Raw genomic sequence first — 21,960 nt, 5'->3', positions numbered from 1 at the left:
ATCATCACGTGTGTCTAGCAGAGGGAATAAGTTGGAGGTATTTGGGAAGGACTTCTCACAAACACTCATCGGAGAACAGCCGAGTCCCCTACTTTCCTTGTAGCAACTTTAGTTTGGGGCAGATACTTTGGCTTTCCCGCCTCTGTAAGACTCCAGGTCACCATACTCTTAGTGGCTTCCCAGGTGGCACTAGTGGTAAAGAACCCACCTGCCAGTGCAGGAGACTAAGAGACGCGAGTTCAGTCCCCGAGTCGGGAAGATGCCCTGGAGAAGGGCATGACAACCCACTCCAGTATTCTTGCCTAGAGAATCCCATGGACAGGGGACCCTGGCAGGCTGTGGTACTGAAAGGTTGTTGCTGAACAATAAAACGCCGGGATTCTTGGCTTCTGGAGGAGACGAATTCAATCCGGGGCCAGAGACGAGGCTGGATCGCTCAGAGCTTTTGTGTAATAAAGTTTTATTAAAGTATAAAGGAGATAGAGATAGCTTCTGACCTAGGCATCAGAAGAGGGCAGGAAGAGTCCCCCCCTGCTAGTCTTCAGCTGGATGTTATATAGTCACTAGCGGTCTGTTAATGAAAAGAAAGGAATGTCTTAAAACTCAGAATGGCACCAGATAATTCATCCCAGGCCATAAAACGATTGACTCGAATCTTGTAGAATGGCAGATTACCATACAAATAGTTTCGTTTACATAGATTAGGGGAACAATATCTGAGTATAACATACCGGTTTGTCAAGTAGGTTCTGAGCCACTTGGAGGAACCAACTTGAAGACTACGGAGTCTGGGGTACATTAATTAACATAGCTTAAGACAAATATTTCCATAAGAAAAAATGTATTGGTTAACTCAAGGTTTGAGAATAGTTAGCTTCAGGTGAAACCAGGTGTCATGGCAACACAGCATTTTAAGAGAAACCTCCTTTTAAATTTGTATAGAGAAGGAAAAAATATCACTAGTTTGTTTCCTCCTGCCGCTTAAGAGAGATAAAAATGTCTGACACTTGCAGCCTATTTCCTCCGTTTGGAGACCCCTGGCCTTCCTGCCTGTTACCCTCTTAGTACATTGGGTCGCAAAGAGTCAGACATGACTGAAGTGACTTAGCACACATATACTCTTAAGTGACTGAAATCACAAACAAAGATTTTCTCTGAATGGAACTGTATTTTTATCTGGCTCTAATTTCAGCAGATCAGTTACAGCCTAAATTTGTTTTTTTTTTTTTTGTAAGGCTAAATAAGTGGACAGTTTAGTCCAGAATCCTGAAAATTGTCTCAAGTCCCTTAATAATGCAATCCTTATAGACACATGATATAGTTTTAGGATACAGCAGGCATCTGTTTTATTGTCACATGACAGAGACGACCAACTTCCCTGCTGCTGTCCAACGTCAACTCAGCCAGTCCATGTTTTGGGGTCATTCATGTGGTGATGTCAAGTAAACATAAAACCAGCTTAGAGGAAAAAAAGTAAGGCTTCCTGGGTGGCTCAGACAGTAAAAAATCTGCCTGCAATGGAGGAGACCCGGGTTCGATCCCTGGGTCGGGAAGATCCCCTGGAGAAGGGAATGGCAACTCACTCCAGTATTCTTGCCTGGAGAATCCCATGGACAGAGGACACTGGTGGGCTACAGCCCATGGGTTCTCAAAGTGTTGGACATGACCGAGCAACTAACACATCCACTTTCATTTTTGTAAGTTAAAAAGTCCTGGGATAGATTTTATATTTGACTTAAAGAATACCTTGATTTGGGATCCAAATAATGTTATCCTGACTCAGTTTCTCTGTAGATAAGTTCTTCCATTCTTTTGCCTTCCTTCCCAGGTTTTACTTGATAAACCCTGACAGCACAGGATCTCCTCTGTGTAAAGTAGGCAAAGTGAGTGTGTTACCAGTGAGTCCTGAGATTCACTCTGACTGGAGCAGCTAAGGTCGTGTGCTATTTCTTGGCTGCTGTGTAGATGGCTCCTCAGTAGTCTGATTGGCCTGGGTGGGATTCAGTTGACCTTTTACCAACATAGGAGTTACGGGCGCCAACCTTCCATGTGGTCAAAAACCCTATATAACTTAGAGTTGGCTCTCCACGTTTGCAGTTCCTCTGTATTCATGGTTCTGCATCCATGGATTCACCCACCCTTGCATCATGTAGGACATAGGACTATCTGTTGAAGAAACCCCCCATATAAGTGGACCCGTACAGTCCAAATTTAAATTGTTCAATTGTATTGAACTGTATTTTTTGTATTTTTTTCCTTGGAGCTGGGGTGTAAGCTTCCCCAGATATAGTATTAAAAGTATGGGGAAGCGGGTATATTTATTGAAAATTGGTCCTTGATAGCAAAACAAAGAGGAAAAGATTATAGGGGAGGTCAACAAAAGACTACTATAATTATCTATAGCATGTCAGGTACTGAACTAGGTGCTGGAGTTGAAGTTTTAAAACGAAGAATAATACATGTTGAATCTTGGTGAATTTCTAGGCACTGGAGTGTATTGAAGGAGTCTGTAAATATAATAGTTAATCCCATCATTGGATAATTCAATGAGATTTCCTACCTGAAATGTTATGATTTGTGCTTCTTGGAAAACAAAATAGAAAAGATAATTTTTTTTATTGGCTTAGATAATTTTTTATCATTTTAAATTATTACTCTTTTACCATTTTAGAATTTTTAATATTGTGACAGCTTTCTGTAGAATTCTGAAACTCAGTTTAGTGTTGTCTTTAGTGTCATAAGTCCCCTAAAACAATATCTGAATATAGAGGTATAATATATATTGATGAAAACACCTTATTTTTTATGTGTGTAATAGTTTTACTAAGGATATAATGATTGATAAATACTGAATTTTAGTTTTTGCCCATGTTCTTGTAAAATTGTAATCTGTAATACATGGGTTAAATATTGGGCCTTGCTTTTTGCTGGTTGGGGCTTCTTTGCTCTCATCCATGTAAATAGCAGTGAAATTTTATTTGACTTTCATTTGAACTGTAGCTAGTATACCCCCTGCTGAGAGTCTTAGTGAGAGTTAAAAAACATATTTATCTTCCATCATTTTATGAAATATTGTTATCATGATATTTTGATTTTGTTCAGAAGCCTTCTTTCAATCTCAGCCAAAATAAAATCCAGTTGAGTTTTCTTATGGCTTAACACAGGAATGTGCAAATCCACAGGAAATTTGATTGATTATTATTCTAATATTATAAACATGTAAAAGAGTTCTGTAATATGTATGAAAATTAAGAAGAGTTTCTCAGATCAGAATATTTAAAACTACATAAACAAAGGCAAATATATATGTGAAATTGCCTTTTATAAACTACTATTAAAAAATCAAAAAGAAAATGTAATAAAATCAAAGTGAAACCTTCTTAGTAAAGACCGCCCTTGGAGAGAGGATGGTTTGATTACTCAGTTAATGGCACATAATGAATTTTGTTTCGCCTCCCTGTGCCAAGTGACGTATTAGATGTGAAGAAGAGTTAATGCTGATAAAGTCCACTTCTCTTTCTCTGGGAAACGGGCAAAGTGGTCAAGCGATGAGGGAGTTGTTAGGTCTCACTGCAGTTGTCCCCTACTAAGCACCTAGTCTTTTACATTAGTACCTTGATGTTGACTGGAGTTTGATTTCTGTCGTATGAATATCAAGCAACTTCACTTGTGGTATTAGTCCCTTTTAGTGTACGTGACATGATGGGACTCAAGGATTATAACAATTTGTGGAATTTGATATACGTAACTTAAAATCAACCTGCTTTATTATTGCAGCCCTTATTTCTTATCCATTCATTCATTCACACCTCACCTTGTTCCACAAAAATTTCAAATACCTTATAAAAACTACTTTTATGAACCCATCTATATGGGCAGACTTGTTTTGGTCCAGTCCCAGCATTAAGTCACGTTCAAAGAAATAAGTATGACAGTGAAAATAATTAAAAATAATCAAGTATTTACTTCACCTCTCAGAAAACATCCAAGAGGGGAGTAAATGCATTATATATAATAGAACTTTTAAGAAATCATCTTTCCCATCTCTCTGAACATGGCTGTCAGTTATCCTCCCAAACTTTCTCTGACTTCTTGAAACACAATGTTCAGTCATCCAGTGATGTCCGACTCTTTGCGACCCCATGGACTGCAGCACGCCAGGCCTCCTTGTCTCTCACTGTCTCCCAGAGTTTGCCCAAGTTCATGTCCATTGCATTGGTGATGCCATCCAGCCATCGCATCCTCTGTTTTCCCCTTCTTCTGCCCTCAATCTTTCCCAGCATCAGGGTCTTTTCCAGTGAGTCAGTTCTTCGCATCAGGTGACCAAAGGATGGGAACTTCAGCTTCAGTATCTGTCCTTCCAAAGAATATTCAAGGTTGATTTCCTTTAAGATGGACTGGTTTGATCTCCTTGCTGCCCAAGGTACTCTCAGGAGTCTTTTCCAGCACCACAGTTCAAAGGCATCAGTTCTTTGACGCTCAGCCTTCTTTACAATCTATCAAAACTGTACGTGATCATTGGGAAGACCATAGCCTTGACTATACGAACCTTTGTTGGCAGTGATGTCTCTGCTTTTGAACACACTGTCTAGGTTTGTCATAGCTTTCCTGCCAAGAAATAATCGTCTTTTACATGGCTGCAGTCACCACGGGCCTCTGCAAATCCAGGCAGTCCTATCTTTCCCCTTCTTTCTTAGGTGTCTTTTCTTCTGTTTCTTCTCTCACTGTATGTTCTCCATTTCTCTCCTTCTTCTAATTTATTTCTCACATTTCGGTCAATAAACCCAGAACCAAAGAAAAGGCGAAAAACTGAGACTCAAACCCAGAGTTCCCTTTAGGAGGTACCACCGGGAGTGAGGTTGCAATTATCCACATATTAGTGTATTTTTTTCTTTGTCCCCCTTATAAAAAAAATTGCAAAATACTAATTAAAAACTGAAAGTCCCAGCCAGGGAACATATAAATTGAGAAGAAAAAATAGAATACTAAGCAGCACAGTTGTATAGTTGACTGAGAACTACAGTTGACCTTTGAGCAAACATGCATTTTAATTGTTCTGTCCCCTTATATGCAGATTTTTTAAAAATAAAGGTACCATCAGCTCTCAGAATCTGTACATTCTGTACCCCTGGATTCACTCAACTTTGGATCTAAAAATTAATACAGGATCCAAGGTTGGTTGAATCTACGAATGTGGAACTAGCCACTATGGAGGGCTAAATGTGGGATTTGCAGATCCATGAATTTTGGCATCTGGCTGCCGGTCCTAAACCACTCCCAGGAGGATAATGAGGGAGGAGTACTTGATGGTTGGTGATATAAAGGGACTCCTTTCCGTGTTATTGTTGTTCAATCTGTAAGTCGTGTCCAAATCTTTGTGACCTCATGGACTGTACCATGCCTGGCCTCCCTGTCCCTTACTATCTCCTGGAGTTTTGCCAAGTTCATGTCCATTGACTCTGTGAGGCCATCAACCATGTCATCCTCCCTTCCACAGTTCTCCCTAATCATCAGTGGAGCACATATCAGGTCCCCAGATGACAAAGCCCTTATTTCTAAAATTACATACGATTTACAACCTAGATAAAAGGAACACTAAAAAAAATGTAGGGGTAGTGTCTTTAATGTCCATACTAGCAGTTTATTCCAGTGACTGTGAGTGAAAAGAGGATCTGATGCCAAAACATGACTCAAAGACATTCTGTAGTAGGCCAACACAATGTAGTCTGAGACTGCAGCTTCCTGAGGATCTGAACTGACCCAAGAATAAAACCTCATGGTCTTTGTAGCACAACAGGCAGACAGTGACTTTAGGGACCAAAGTGGTGGTATAGATGAGTGGGTGCCAAGTGGGAGCTGCCGGCCTTGGGCCTGGGGTCACTGTACAGATGGAAGGGACCGGTGACTATGCAGCATGGCCACTCTCCCAGAGGATAGCTGCTCATTCTCTGTGCCATCCCGTTTTGCCATTTGGGGCTCTAGTCCATTGCCACTGTGTCATCCAGTGCTTCAAGGTGAACCTGAAACCCAATTTATTTTTTTACTGCAGCTGTGGGATCTTAGTTCCCCAACCAGAAATCGAACCCACATCTTCTGCATTGGAGGCACAGAGTCTTAACTGCTGGACTGCCAGGGAAGTCCCCTGAATTCTGGATTTTAATGTGAAATATCCCCATTTTAAATGCTCAGTCATTAAATAATTTGGGCTTTCAAACTGGTGACTCAGTTGGTAAGGAATCTGCCTGCAATGCAGGAGATCCAGGTTTGATCCCTGAGTGGGGAAGATCCCCCAGAGAAGGAAATGGCAATCCACTCCAGGATTCTTGCCTGGAGAATTCCATGGACAGAGGAGCCTGAAGAACTACAGTCCATGGAGTCTCAGGGTTGGACATGACTTAACAAGGAAACCACCACCTGGGCTGAGCAGAACTTGCCAGCATGCCTTCAGTCAGTCATCCAACTCTCATTGGAAAGTGTAGTCTGCCTGTTTTTTGTGCACATCTTTATCAGTCTCAGCACCATTGTCTCTGCTGTGCTCAAAGTTGGCAAAGTGGCAAAGTCTAGACTCTGGTATTCTCAGATTCTCCAGTACCAGCTGGGTGTCCAGCCATTCAATTCATTTCTGGCACCAGCACCCCCAAGCCAGTGTCAGACTCTGAGTTTAAGGGCTCCCTGTCTCATGACTGCCCTCTCTCCAGATGCTACTTGTAAGTTCCACATCCCCAGTCAACCCATATATAAAGCCAACTTGGCCACGCGTTTGGTTCCCATGATCCTATACTCAGGTCTGAATTCACCAGAATGATTCACAGGACTCAGGGAGATACTTTACTTGCACTTGCCACTTTATTATAAAGGATGCAACTTAGAAACATCCCGATGGAAGAGAAGTGTCAGGCAGAGGATGCAGGTGGGGATAAATAGAGCATCTATGTGCTCTCTGGGTTTACCACCCTCCCAGAACATTGATGTGTTCACCAATCCAGACGCTCTCTGAACTCTGTCATCTAAGGGCTTTTTATGGAGATTTCACTGGTAGGCTGCCATGGTGGTCAGATGGTAAAAAATCTGCCTGCAATGCAGCAGACCCGGGTTCAGTCCCTGAGTTGGGAAGATCCCTGGGAGGAGGAAATGGCAACCCACTCAAGTATTCTTGCCTGGAGAAATCCATGGACAGAGGAGCCTGGTGGGCTACAGTCCGCGGGGTCACGAAGAGACAGACACGACTGAGGGATGGACACACACACACAGGCATGATTAATTGAATTATTGGCCATTGGTGGTTGAACTTTCCTCTTTCTCTCTTTTTTTCTCAAGGTCTGGAGGTGGGACTGAAAGTTCCAAGCCTCGAATCAGGTTGTGGTGTTTCTGGGGACCAGCCCCTGTCTTGAAGCTATCTGGCCTGCTCCCCTCCCTATGCCTCCTCCACACACATACCGGGAGTCATCTCATTAGCATACAGAGATAACTCACATCACTCAGGAGACTGCCAAGTGTTCCGAGAATTCTGAGCCAGATAGGAAAAAAGATCAAATATTATGTTTTTATTAAACCACAGGTGTTCTTTTGGTTGGTTAAGAGCAGACTAGTGTATAATAAGACCCGTGCATGTGAACCTTCACGTTGCAAACTCTCCAAGATGTGAATCAAGTCAAATAAGTGAAATTGCAGCTTGCCCTCCGTGTCCTACTGTTGATGATCCTTCGGCTCTACCATCTCCCACTGCCTCTCCCCCCTCCAGTCAATAACTCTTCTTTCCTGTTCGCTGGTTGCCAGCCCCTGCAGCTGTTGGTGCTACTGTAGTTTTCACGGTACTGTACTGTAAGATTAAAAAAGTTTTCTTAATTTTTTATGTTTGTTTTTTGGTGTTATTTGTGTGAGAAGTATTATAAGCCTATTACAGTACAGTACTATATAGCCAATGGTGTTGGTTCAGTACCTAGGCTAACTAACATTGTTGGACTTTCAAATGCACTCTCGGAACATAACTCATTCATGTGTAGGGAACTTATTGTACTTGAGAGATGACCACTGATGAGGTTTGTTTTTTTTTTTTTTTTTGAATACCCAGATGGAGACTGTCATGTGGTTGGAAGATCATCACCCTAAAGATGGGCCCTCAGATAAATAAAAGCAAGGCCAGAATTATTCTTCAAAAATCTGTGTTTGGTTCACCCTGACACACAAATGAATTACTCCAGAGTTCTACACTAATTTTAGAAGGGAAATATTTCAAAGTAGATATTACTATTCTCCCACTCCTTAAATCCTAGTTTTGAGCAATGTTACTTCCCAAGGACACAGACGGTATATATTCATTGGAAAAAATACATCTACATACTGGATGGTAAAACAGCTAAATTGTGGGCATCTGTGAAACTAATTTTTTTAAATGTATCCTTGATATAAGGTTATTCTTTCTGAAAGAATCCAAATCCATAATGGTAGGAGGAATTGTGATGCCATGTCTAATTTATGACATTGAAATAACATTATCAGAAAAGGATATGTGTGTGTCTAAAGTTGTTTAAAAGCAGTTAAAAGTTATTAGAATATATTTTAAAAGTTGGAAGGAAGAGAGAAGTTGAGGTAGAACATATGATAATTTCATGCCACTCGTAATTGTTTTCTGTCAGCAGACCATTTCTGCTGATCATAAATGTGTTTCACTCACTAGGCCTTTAGGAGAACATTACTGTATATACTGAACTTGATTTTTTTCAGGATTGTATTTTTTCAGCCTTATTTTTCCTCCATTTTTCTCTAGAGACTTAGATCTGAGAATAAGATCCCTGGCATATTTATATTTCTGCTTGAAAATTTTCAAAGTAGCTATGCTTTGGTTGCTTGTTTTGCTTAAATGGCTTTAATAAATCAAAATTTTCTATTTCTTGAGAAGAACTATATCTCTGAAATATTTTGTTGTTATGCTGAAATATGTACATCATTGAAATATATATCTCAGTGCTTTTTTCTGTAAATGTCACTGGAAAGTCTGAGCATATGATTCATTTTGAGTAAAAGATGTTTAAAAAAATATTTAACCGACTTAAAAGATTTCTGGGTATGCTACAGGGCTCTTGTAAAAGAAAAGAATATTTGGAGGACTTTGTGGCTTTGGTCATAAACAGTGACTGATTTCAGTGACAATTAAAGAAATCAGATATGAAAATGAGGTGAACTGTTTAGAAATCCTTCCTGTTAAAAATTTTCCTTATAATACCTACACCTCCAGGAAGCTATTTTGGAGTCACTGAACATAAAACGAGAGCTTATGTCTGTAGTATTTTCATTGCTCCTTTAGATTTCAGGATAGTTCTGAGTAAAATTTTGAGGTGTTTTCTTGAGAAATACATGCTGTCAGTCACTGCCAGGAGTGAACTTTAACATGGACAATACAGTGTGTGGACGCAGAAATGATTTAGATATGGGAAACTAAGACACTGCAGTGATATGGTGCTCATTTTACAATTATTTATGACACAAAAGCTAATTTATCCAGTGTGGCAGACTAAATAATGACCCCCCCAAAGACTATTGTTGTTCGGTTACTGAGTCATGTCCAACTCTTTGCAACTCCATGGACTGCAGCACACCAGGCCTCCGTGTCCTTCACTGTCTCCTGGAATTTGCTCAGACTCATATCCATCAAGTCAGTGATGCCATCCTACCATCACTTCCTCTGTCGCCTTCTCCTGCCTGCGATCTTTCCCAGCATCAGGGTATTTTCCAATGAGTCGGCTCTTCGTGTCAGGTGGCCAAAGTATTGGCAGTTCAGCATCAGTCCTTCCAATTAATGTTCAGGGTTGATTTCCTTTGGGGCTTCCCTGGTGCTTAGATTGGTTTGATCTTCTTGCTATTCAAAGATGTGTGTTAGTTGCTCAGTCGTGTCCAACTCTTTGTAATTCCATGGACTGTAGCCTGTCAGGTTCCTCTGTCCATAGGATTTTCCAGGCCATCATACCAGAGTGGGTTTCCTTCTCCAGGGGATCTTCATAACCCAGGGATTGAACCCATGTCTCCTGTGTTTCCTGCATTGCAGGCAGATTCTTTAGCCACTGAGCCATTGGAGAAGCCTGTTGAGAGATACCCAGGTTCTAATCCCTGGACCTGGGAATGTTAACCTTCTCTGGCTTAAAGACCTTGAAGATAAGATTACCTTAAAACTCTTGAGATGGGAAGATTATCCTGGATTATCTGGGTCTGCTTCTGAATGCAGTCTCAGTGTTCCCATAAGGAGGAGGAAATTTGACTGCAGAGGGAGATTTGACTGCAGAAAGGAATGACAGTGAAACCATATAGTGCAGTGTTGGCTTTGAAGATGGAAGAAAGCAGCTCTCGCCACTGGAAAAGGCAAGCAAAGGGACTGCAGAGTGTGCGACTGATACTGGACTTCTGACCTCCGGAACTGGGAGAGAATATGTTTGTGTTGTTTTAAGCTACCAAGTTTGTAGTCATTTGTGACAGCAGCCATAGGAAGCTAATACAGCTAATTAGTTGATGGTATTAAGTTAAATGAACTATCAATACATACATAATACCACTGTAAACCAAAAGGGAGTTTACAAGCTAATAAGTACTTAGTCATTTCTTAGCATTTGTATTTGCAGATTTTGGTTAACTTCTGCATTGCTATATTTATCAGCTTATTCTTAATTGACAAGCAGTAAAAATTCCTAATACTTAAGTGTTACAGTTATAGGACTTGGCTGATTACTCTTAGCAGAATGCAGTTCACTTATCTCCCAGAACAAGTTCCCACTTCTGCTTCCCTTTCTTCAGTTTATAGCTGAGGTGTATATTACTATTGTCGGTGCTATTGATTCCCCTGGAACTTTTTCAGGCTGTGACTCAGCATCCTGGTTTTTCGAAAAGGGAACCAGACTCCCACACGGGCAATCTATAGATGCAACAAAAGCCTGTCTTGTTTTATAAATACAAGGCACACATTCTACACAGTAGGCATCCATTTTGTGGCAGTACCATTATCATCCTGGTACTGGGGGGAAGCATGGAAGGTTCTCTGAAACATCCATTATGAACCCACCCCAAGGCTCCTCTGAAAGTGTGAGTTTGTTTACATCCACTCCTGGCACCTGCACTTTGATTACCAGAGTCCCCTCAGATCTGCTGATTCCACACTGTTATAGAACAAAGAAATCCTAGAAAAGGGAAAATTTTGTGATGTATCCCTGATTGGCATTCTGTTTAGCAGTCTTTATTGGAATGCACTTGTTTCTTGAGGCCAAGGGAAATTCTGTTTTGGTGTTCACCTGTGTGGGCATATTGGTGGTTATTAAACCCAAAGCAAAAGGATTTCTTTTTCTAACTGTAGGTTCTTTGGAGCCAGAATATTTCCATTTGAGCCTGATAAATTCTCTTGGGGGAAAGGGAGATTTCAAGATCAAAATTAAACTAGATGAATAAATGAATGCACATTTCAAAGCTGGCACTTCAATCAGGTACAGCTACGGATTTTTACCTCCCCCGCCAGGGATTACTGGAACTTTTTGGTTTTATTTGATCATAATTCCAAGACAGGATTTTCATTAGGTGTTTGTTTTGTTTTTCAATGATTCCCACCTCCCCCCTGCCCCCCCTCCGCCCACACACACACTTTAAGTTTGATTTTATTTGGCATTTATCCCAGTTGGCAATTTGCAGTGGAAACAGGAAGCTGACCTTCCATTTGTGAAATCACAAAGTGAAATGGAATACCAGAAGTGATGTTCTCCTGGAAATAATAAATAGCTTTCTAGCTTTGTGCTGTTGTCTAAATTCATAGCACAGTATTAACTAAAATGAATATTTATGTATAGTGAGAAGAAGAATGTCTAGACTTAGGTACCTTCTTGGTTGTACATTACTTTATATGTTACCTCATTTTCTTGGATTCTTAGAAATCCTCAAGTAGAGACAACAGCAGCGGCATAACCAAGTACTGTGTTGGCCAGAAAGTTCATTTGGGTTTTACCAAATTTGGTTAATTTGGGTTTTGCATCTGGGAAAAACCCAGATTTTTGGCCAACTAAATAGTAACATCTGGTTATTGAGCTCTTACTGGGAGCCAGACACAGGTTGTGTTTAATAGTACAAGTAAGCTTTCCTTGAACTACTTAGTTTAACCATCAAAAAAATCCCCATCTGAAGCCATTTTTTTCCTTGCACAGACAAGGAACTTGAGGTTGAGATTTAGTAACTTGCCTAAAAATCCCAGGGACAGAGGAGCCTGGCAGACTGCAGTCCACAGGGTTGCAAAGAGTCGGACACAAATAGGGGACTCAACAACAACAACTGAGGGTGCATACCTGATAAAGATAATGAGTATTCACGCACAGATGTTTCTAGCCCACAGACAGAGTTTATTCCATGGCAACAGCCCATTCTCTGAGTCTGGAGATGGCAAGAGTCACGTTTAGGCAGTCAGGGAAAAAACAGCCAAGACTCTGAAGGTGAGAACAGTACAAGGACAAAGATGCAGTGGAACAGCCAAGAACAAGAACGAAGAGAAGGTTCCCTGAGGGCCTCAGAGCAGCTCTGCCTTGATAAAGAAGGGAATTGGGGCTGCAATGCAGCAGTTCACTGTGTTAGCTGGACTCAGGAGAAGGAATGAACCTCTGAACAAGATGTAGTGAAATTTTGTCATAGTTGCAGATGTTTCATTTTTTTAAATTAAAAAGTTGGCTCGTAATTACAAAGTAATATATCCTTCCTGTACAAAAAAAAAAAAAAAAAAAATCAGCACCAAATTATGTAAGTGTAAAGGGACATGAATTTGAGCAAGCTCCAGGAGGTAGTGAAGGACAGGGAAGCCTGGTGTGCTGCAGTCCATGAGGTCGCAAAGAGTCAGACACAACTGAGTGACTGAACAACAAAAGTCAAGAGTTGCCCCTCTTCTTTCCTTCCTCATTGGCCCACCATTTTCCCATATCATATATCTAAATTTCATACATATGTATATAGCTAAATGGAATATTTGTTGGTCTTGGAGGGTTTTCTTCTATTTTTTTTTTTGGTTTTATTTCACAAAAATAGGGTCATACTATCACTTTGCCAACAAAGGTCCGTCTGGTCAAGGCTATGGTTTTTCCAGTGGTCATGTATGGATGTGAGAGTTGAACTATAAAGAAATCTGAGTGCCGAAAAATTGATGGTTTTGAACTGTGGTGTTGGAGAAGATTCTTGAGAGTCCCTTGGACTGCAAGGAGATCCAATCAGTCCATTCTAAAGGAGATCAGTCCTGGGTGTTCATTGAAAGGCCTGATGTTGAAGCTGAAACTCCAGTACTTTGACCACCTGATGTGAAGAGCTGATTCATTTGAAAAGACCCTGATGCTGGGAAGGATTGAGGGCCAGGAGGAGAAGGGGATGACAGAGGATGAGATGGTTGGATGGCATCACTGACTCAATGGACATGGGTTTGGGTGGACTCTGGGAGTTGATGATGGACAGGGACGCCTGGCGTGCTGTAATCCATGGGGTCACAAAGAGTCAGACATGACTGAGTGACTGAACTGAACTCAAGTGATCATACTGTTCTATGACTTTTTAAAGGAAATAATAACACATCTACATCTTTTATGTTAGTACTCTTATTTCCCTTTGGAAGAAATTTTAAGGAGAATTACTTGTATTAAAGAAGACTGCATTGGGGGATGGGCGAAATGGGTGAAGGTGGTCAAAAAGGTACAAACTTCCAGTTACTAAGTAAGTTCTATGGATATAATGTATAGCCTGGTAACTATAGTTAATAGTACTCTATTGAATATCTGCAAGTTACTAAGAGAGTAGATCTTAAAAGTTCTTATCACAGTAAAAAAATTTGTAGCTATGCATGCTGATAGATGATAGCTAGACATTATGGTAGTCATTTCACTATATATATCTACTGAGTCATTATGTTGTACACCTGAAACTTATATATCAATTATATCCCAATTTTAAAAATACACAGGGTTATTCCATGTGGTTTGGGAGGTCACAACTTGGACCTGTCCTGCTTGAATACTTCCAGTGACAGGGAGTTCCCTTCTTTGTGATGCAGCCAGTTCCATTATTAGATTGCTCTGTTAGACAGTTACCCTGACCTAATGTTTATTTCTCTGTAACTTCCTATAGCTCATTAATATGTTCTCGGGAGTTCCACAGACCAGATCTTATCCCCTCTTCACCTGTAGCTAGATGAAATGAGATAGCAAAGGGTTTGCTTAAGAAAATTTAGAAAATGAAAGAAGTAAAAAAAGTAAAAGAAAAAAAAATTATATTGCTTCCATGGCTGGTCAATTTTCTCATTTTCTACCTTTCTTCATGGAGCTATTAGCTCCAAACTGTAGAACAGAGCCTCTTTGCCTTTAAAATTTTTTTAGTTTTATTTTTGTTGTTGTTTTTAAACATACTTTGTATACAAAGGGTGTTCTTTCTTGACCTCTGGATTTTTCCAGGGCTGAAGGCACTGTTGTGGAAGGAAGCTGTCATCAGATATGACGGAGCACAGGAAAGTGCAGACTCTTAGGAAGGTTTAGTTTGGATTTAAGAGTTTTTTTTTAACCTCAAAAATAGTGTTAGCACATTTCCTAAATCTCAGCCAACTGTTAGAGTGAGGCAGACCTTGAAAATCATGTCAACCTCTTGCTTTTGTTTACCTTAGAAGTCCTAGAGAGTTTATCTTATTTCCAAAGAGGGTCATGACTGATTATGAGACAGCCAAGCCCGGAACCTAACTCTTTCCTTCCCGTGAGCATGTTTGTCCATATCAGCCTACTAGATTGCCAAACCATTCTTCCCCAAGTAGTTCTGAGAATTTCCAAAGTCCAGTGGATTTTAAAGTCACAGTATATATGCATTTGCCATAGAATACTCCAGGAGAGAGCCTGAAGGTCCTGTGACCGTTGTGAATTCCTGTTCCACACCTTAACTAAGCCCTGTGACCTTGCAAAATGGCCCTAATTTTTCTCAGCTGTCCTTTTCTTATCTGTAACACGGAGATAAGACTGCCTACCTCCCTGGACTTTTATGAGGATAGGATAATATTTGGAAAGTGTGTAGCATAGTGCCTGATTCATTAGTCAGCTCAATAGCAGTTGCTGTTAGAAGAAAAGTTCTTTCAAACTTTTCATGATAATCTTTTTTAAAAAGTAAACTCAGTTTTTGAAATCTGATAATATATATGAGTTAAATTATTGTAGGAATGAGACTTCAAAGACTAAATATTAAAAAAAATTTTTGACTAGCTATTGTACATGGTTTAAAATCTAAAATATAAAAAAGAGAAATTAATTTTTTTTACTCTATCTTTCCCCACAACTTTTACCTTTCTTTTGCTAGAAAGTCACTTTACCATATTTTTTTGTTGTACCTTGTACATCTTGTATTCCATGCATATACTCAATAAGCTTTAGATATGAAAACATTTCTATCTTCACTCTTTGTCTCTTGCTAATAGGGTTGTTTTTTGTTTTGTTTTGTTTTGCTGTACCTGTGGCTTGCAGGATCTTAGTTCCTTGACCAGGGATTGAACCTGCAGTGAAAGGGCAGAGTCCTAACCACTGATCGCCAGGGAATTCCCATGTTGAGGTTTTAAAATATGGCTCTTATAACTGAAGAACTGAATTTAAATTTCTTTATTTAAAATTTTACTCTATTTTGTCTAAGTAAGAGTCATAGAGAACCACTAATTTAAAATTAATGAAGGAAATCTATTTTATATATTTTTAATTATATATGGCTAATATATTTTCTTTTTAAGTATCTAGATAAAGAGAGGGGGCTTTCCTGGTTCCTCACAGTGAAGAATCTGCCTTGCAGTGCGGGAGATCTGGGTTCAATTCCTGCGTCGAGAATATCTTCTGTAGAAAGGAGTGGCAACCAACTCCAGTATTCTTGCCTGGAGAATTCCATGGACAGAGGAGCCTAGTGGGCTATAGTCCACGGGGTCACAAACAGTCAGACATGATTGAAGCAACTTAGAATAACATAATATCAAATAAACATATTTGTACTTAGATTTAATAAAAAATTTTTTTTAAAAATCAATGCTGTATGTACAATAGCCCTCAACTTTTGGAAATAGTAATTTGGTGATAAAAGGCTCTTTCATGACTTTTCACATTTATTTCTCATATTTCTCTTTAAGTTGGGCTGTATTACAGAGGAAGAAACTAAAGAATTGAGCAAGTTAGTAATTTACCAACAGATCAAGAGATGAGAGCTTATTTTTGAGAACACATTGCTAATCAAAGCTGTAAAATGGCATATTTGTAGGAGAGCAAATCTCAAACAAATCAGAACATAACCTCATTTCTCCACTTATTTATTCAAGAAGTATTTATTGACTATCTAATATGTGCCATGCACAGACCCTGGGAATATGGCATTTAATAAAACCTGGACAAACCCCTGCCCTCATGAAGCTTTCGCTCTTGCAGATGAAGCCTCCTCTCTCCATTTGGTGGCTTTTTGTGTTGCGTTCCACTGGAAGTCAGCAAACAGCAGAGGAGACCTCTCGCAGAGACCAAGAAAGGAACTTGACTTTGATGGCTGCCTGTGCTCTGAACGTATTTCCTTTAGTAAAGGAAAAAGCTTCGGAGGAAAACAGTTTTTACTGAGCTACTAAAAATGCTTTCTTTCACAGTGTCACTTTATTTCTTTAGCTCTGGGTTAGGATATGAGTAGGGAAAAAATGAGGTATGCATATGTCTTACAAGTGCACACAATTTTAATGTAAAAAGAGCCAAGATACTCCAACAAAGCCCTTCAATATTCCTTTTTAAAAAAGATTGTAGTTAATTTACAATATGGTATTAGTTTCAGGTGTACAACAAAGTGATTGAGTTATACATACAAATAATTTTTCAGATTCTTTTTCCACTTTAGATTATTATAAGATATTGAGTATAGTTCCTTGTGCTATACAGTAGGTCTGTTTTCTATGTAGTCCTTTAATACTCCTTCATGGAAAGGTGCATAGAAGAAGCTCAGCATCCTGATGGTAAGCCTAGTGCCTCATTCCTCTGCCCTTGGGGAAAGTCTGACTAGTGTAATTGCCCCTACTTTCCTTTTTTCCCCCAAGCAGTGATTGCTTCTCAGTGTTAGCATTTCATCTTAGAGCTCTTTCTTTTTACTTTGCTGCATTTTCAAAATTTACTAGTATGAACATGTATTATTTTCGTAATAAAACAAAGAATAAATTATATTGTAAAAAAGCAGTTCAGTCAGAGAGATAATGAAAGCCTGAAATCATTCCATGGGGGCAGAAACCAAGAGGAGGAGGTGAACTTGAGAGATTCAGGAAACAGAATTGACAGGCCTGGGTTACAGCAGCGACAGGGGATTTAGAAATAAACACTCGTTTTATGTCACTGTGGCCTTTTATTTGCTTATTTTTTTAAGACAAATAGAGCATTACAAGAGGTTTTTTGTTTTTTAGGGTTTGTTTTTTTTCCCCCACATTCACAGCCATTATATGTTAAACATGTTTCATTATTTTCAATCACCTGTCTGTTTAAGATAATTTTCCAGGTAATTTTTTTAGTCCGCCATGTAAATGTGTACATTTGGGGTCATTGAAAAAGCTTTGTGAAATAAAGGGAGTTTATTTTCTTCTAGAACTTTTTGTTTCCAGTTTACCTTAATTTAGTGATAACAGAACCCTTCTGTGGGACTGTCTTGCAGTGATATTGATTTGAAGAACAGAAGGAAAGGCCTAAAAGATAAAAAGTCCTGAAAGGAATGTTTGAAGAGCATTAACTATACCACATTTATCAGATTGGCAATTATTCCCCCTTCAGTTCAGTGGCTCAGTCGTGTCCGACTCTTTGTGACCCCATAGACTGCAGCTCACCAGGCCTCCCTGTCCATCACCAACTCCCGGAGGAGAGTCACAAAGTCTCCTTGTCACAAACTCATGTCCATTGATTCGGTGATGCCATCCAACCATCTCATCCTCTGTCGTCCCCTTCTCCCACCTTCAGTCTTTCCCAGGATCAAGATCTTTTCCAGTGAGTCAGTTCTTCATATCAGGTGGCCAAAGTATTGGACTTTCAGCTTCAGCATCAGTCCTTCCAATGAACACCCAGGACTGATCTCCTTTAGGATGGACTGGTTGGATCTCCTTGCAGTCCAAGGGACTGTTAAGAGTCTTTTCCAACACCACAGTTCAAAGGCATCAATCCTTTGGGGCTCAGCTTTCTTTATAGTCCAAATCTCACATCCATACATGACAACTGGAAAAACCATAGCCTTGACTAGACGGACCTTTGTTGGCAAAGTAATGTCTCTGCTTTTTAATATGCTGTTTAGGTTGGTCATAACTTTTCTTCCAAGGAACAAGCATCTTTTAATTTCATGGCTGCAGTCACCATCTGCAGTGATTTTGGAGCCCAGAAAAAAAAGTCACCCACTGTTTCCCCATCTATTTGCCATGAAGTGATGGGACCAGATGCCATGATCTTAGTTTTCAGAACGTTGAGTTTTAAGCCAACTTTTTCACTCTCCTCTTTCACTTTCATCAAGAGGCTCTTTGGATCTTCACTTTCTGCCATAAAGGTAGTGTCATCTGCCTATCTGAGGTTATTGATATTTCTCCCGGCAAACTTGATTCCAGCTTGTGCTTCTTCCAGCCCAGCATTTCTCATGATGTACTCTGCATATAAGTTAAATAAGCAGGGTGACAGTATACAGCCTTGACATACTCCTTTCCCTATATGGAACCAGTCTGTTGTTCCATGTCCAGTTCCAGCTGTTGCTTCCTGACCTGCATACAGATTTCTCAAGAGGCAGGTCAGGTGGTCTGGTATTCCCTTCTCTCGAAGAATTTTCCACAGTTTGTTGTCATCCACAAAGTCAAAGGCTTTGGTGTAATCAATAAAGCAGAAGTAGATGTTTTTCTGGAACTCTCTTGCTTTTTCGATGATTCAGCAGATGTTGGCAATTTGATCTCTGGTTCCTCTGCCTTTTCTAAATCCAGCTTGCATATCTGGAATTTCACGGTTCATGTACTGTTGAAGTCTGGCTTGGAGAATTTTCAGCATTACTTTACTAGCGTGTGAGATGAGTGCAATTATGTGGTAGTTCGAGCATTCTTTGGCATTGCCTTCCTTTGGGATTGGAATGAAAACTGACCTTTTCCAGTCCTGTGGCCACTGCCGAGTTTTCCAAATTTGCTGGCAGACTGAGTGCAGCATTTTCACAGCATCATCTTTGAGGATTTGAAATAGCTCAATTGGAATTCCATCACCTCCACTAGCTTTGTTTGTAGTGATGCTTCCTAAGGCCCTCTTGATTTTGAATTCCATGATGTCTGGCTCTAGGTGAGTGATCACACCGTCATGATTATCTGGATTGTGAAGATCTTTTTTGTATAGTTCTTCTGTGTATTCTTGCCACCTCTTCTTAATATCTTCTGCTTCTGTTAGGTTCATACCTTTTCTGTCCTTTATTGTGCCCATCTTTGCATGAAAAGTTCCCTTGGTATCTCTAATTTTCTTGAAGAGATCTCTAGTCTTTCCCGTTCTATTGTTTTCCTCTATTTCTTTGCATTGATCACTGAGGAAGGCTTTCTTATCTCTCCTTGCTATTGTTTGGAACTCTGCATTCAAATAGATATATCTTTCCTTTTCTGCTTTGCCTTTTGCTTCTCTTCTTTTCACAACTATTTGTAAGGGCTTCTCAGACAACGATTTTGCCTTTCTTTTTATTCTCCTGTAGGTAAATGTTAAAAATCTATTTTCATGCTTTGAAGAAGGATTTTACAGTGGGCTTGCAGAACTCACAGTATGATTTCCAGTTACAAGGTCAGAATGCTCTACTCATATTTATAACCTCCAGAGAAGCAAATTCTCCTGAGTTCTGTAGTCAAAACAAAAGATGTAACTGATTGTAAAATCACCGAAGTGTAAAATTGTACTCTGTCTTCTGTTATGCAAATTTGGTATTGCTATTATGTAGCTTTTTTTTTTTTTAATAGCCCTATGTTTGGCTCTATGGCTTGACAATAAAGGTCTGTATGGAAAAGGGGGAAAGTGAATGTAACAATGTATCCCATTTTGTTATTTCCACCTGTGAAAAACAGTCTCTAATGAGATGTCCCCAAACAGTGCTGCTGTTCATCAAAACATGGGCCCTAGATCTGAGTGAGTTTAATTATAATGGGAACAATGAAATGAGGACATTTAGATCAATTTACAGTGGAAAAAGTCAGAAGATTAAGAGGCAGCAACTATCTCAGGCTGGGAAGAACTAATTTTGGAAATCTCTTTTCTCTCCTCTCTGGAAGGAATCATTTTAGGAAGTGGGCAGTAACATTCATCTCAGGCATGTTTTTGTTAAACCAAGATATGTATGTCCTTCTGGATACAGAGATCAGCTGTCTGCATAGACCTCCCTAAGCAAACAGCTGATCTCTGTGTGATACCTAGGTTGTGCACGCGTGCTCAGTCATGTCCAGCTCTTTGTGACCCCGTGGACTGTAGCCCAGCAGGCTCCTCTGTCCATGGGAGTCTCCAGGCAAGAATACTGGAGTGAACTGCCATTTCCTTCTCCAGGGTATCTTCCCGACCCAGGGATTGAAATTTGATCTCCTGCATTGGCAGGTGGATTCTTTTACCACTGAACCACCTGGGAAGCCACCGCTGCATATTAATTTCAACGTCATACAGAAATCTTGATCAAGAAATTGTTTCATTAGGAGCATTATCTGACTTACCTTTCCAAAAAGCTACATAGTGTTTTACCTGGGAAAAAAAAAAAAAACAGTGTAGAATGTGAGGGTACAAAATAAAAATATGTTTATTGGGTATAATTTCTTTTTTATGAGTTTCCAATTTTGTTTAGATTGTATGCTTGTTTGTTTGTTTTTTAACAAGTAAACCTAAAGAGATAGCTAAACTCAGAGATGGGGAGTAGATCCATCTGTGATTTTTTTTTTTCTAGCTGTGCTTTCTCTTAGGCCATATACTAATTTATTAGCCAATGAAAATCTAAGAACTTGCCTGCTCAGTGTTAAGTGAATGACAGCCTAGTTGAAATATCTGTTAGAACATGAGACTGTTCTCTCAAAAGCTAAGTGTGTTGTATACCATGCCATCGTTAGTTCTCATGTCATCATATGATTGTATTTGGGTATGTTCTGTTTGTGTGTGTTCTATTGTTGACATGTATTATTTCAGTTCATCCTGATAAAAGATTGCATGAGATAGCCAAGCCTCAGTGAGGGACCTCTTTAGGCTATTGAATTGATTTGGCCAACATTACAGAGCAAAGCAGCATAAAATCAAACTGTAGTCCCTTTCTGATCCTAGTTACCTCCTTTTCCTCCCAAAACATTTCCTCATCCATTGCCCAACATCAAATTGTATAGATGCTCCCAGGAGTAAAGGAAGGAGACTGTGTGTGAGAAAGCTGACTGTGCCTAGACAGAAGAGGGGAAAGAATCCTAATTTTAAAAATGTTTATATGTGACCAGCCTGTCTCACACAGTGGAGGCCAAGGCCCTTACTCTTTACATGCTGGGAGGTAAAAACATTCTTAAGAAGGACTGGTGAGTACGGAGTGACATGTCAGTTACTCAGAATGATACATCAACTGGAAAATATTTTGAGTTACTGGATTTCAGTGAATTATGGTAAACCTTTTACACGTCTTTGAGGAGTGAAAGGTTGAAATTGTCAAATAAGTTAATGTTATCAGTCAGCTTTTATATTAGTAATTATACTAAGTTGATATTGTCATTATGGTATTGTCTATCCCAAGAAGTTCAGCTCTTTCTTACTACTATCGTAGGTATAAAGGAAAAGAATTACTCAAACCTGAACCAGCTCACACCTTGACAAACCTTTATATTCAGTGTGTGAGTCAATTATAATGGATTTGTTTTTTATAAATATGCTTGCTCATCAGTCTAAAGGTACCCTTGAGACCAGAAACACACTAAACATGGCATGATAGTAAAGTAGCTGTACATTT

At 39.6% G+C, this 21,960-nt stretch overlaps 1 protein-coding gene across 5 annotated transcripts in view; it reads left to right on the top strand.

Moving 5' to 3' along the window:
• NCOA7 (nuclear receptor coactivator 7) overlaps nt 1-21,960 on the top strand; it is a 151,905-nt gene that overhangs the window by 51,290 nt on the left and 78,655 nt on the right. The gene's annotated exons all lie outside the window — the stretch shown is intronic.

This window comes from Odocoileus virginianus, chromosome 19 (assembly GCF_023699985.2).
Source record: "Odocoileus virginianus isolate 20LAN1187 ecotype Illinois chromosome 19, Ovbor_1.2, whole genome shotgun sequence".
Taxonomy (NCBI): Eukaryota; Metazoa; Chordata; class Mammalia; order Artiodactyla; family Cervidae; genus Odocoileus; species Odocoileus virginianus.
Note: the sequence above shows the minus strand (reverse complement) of the source record. Positions and strands in the feature narration are given on the sequence as shown.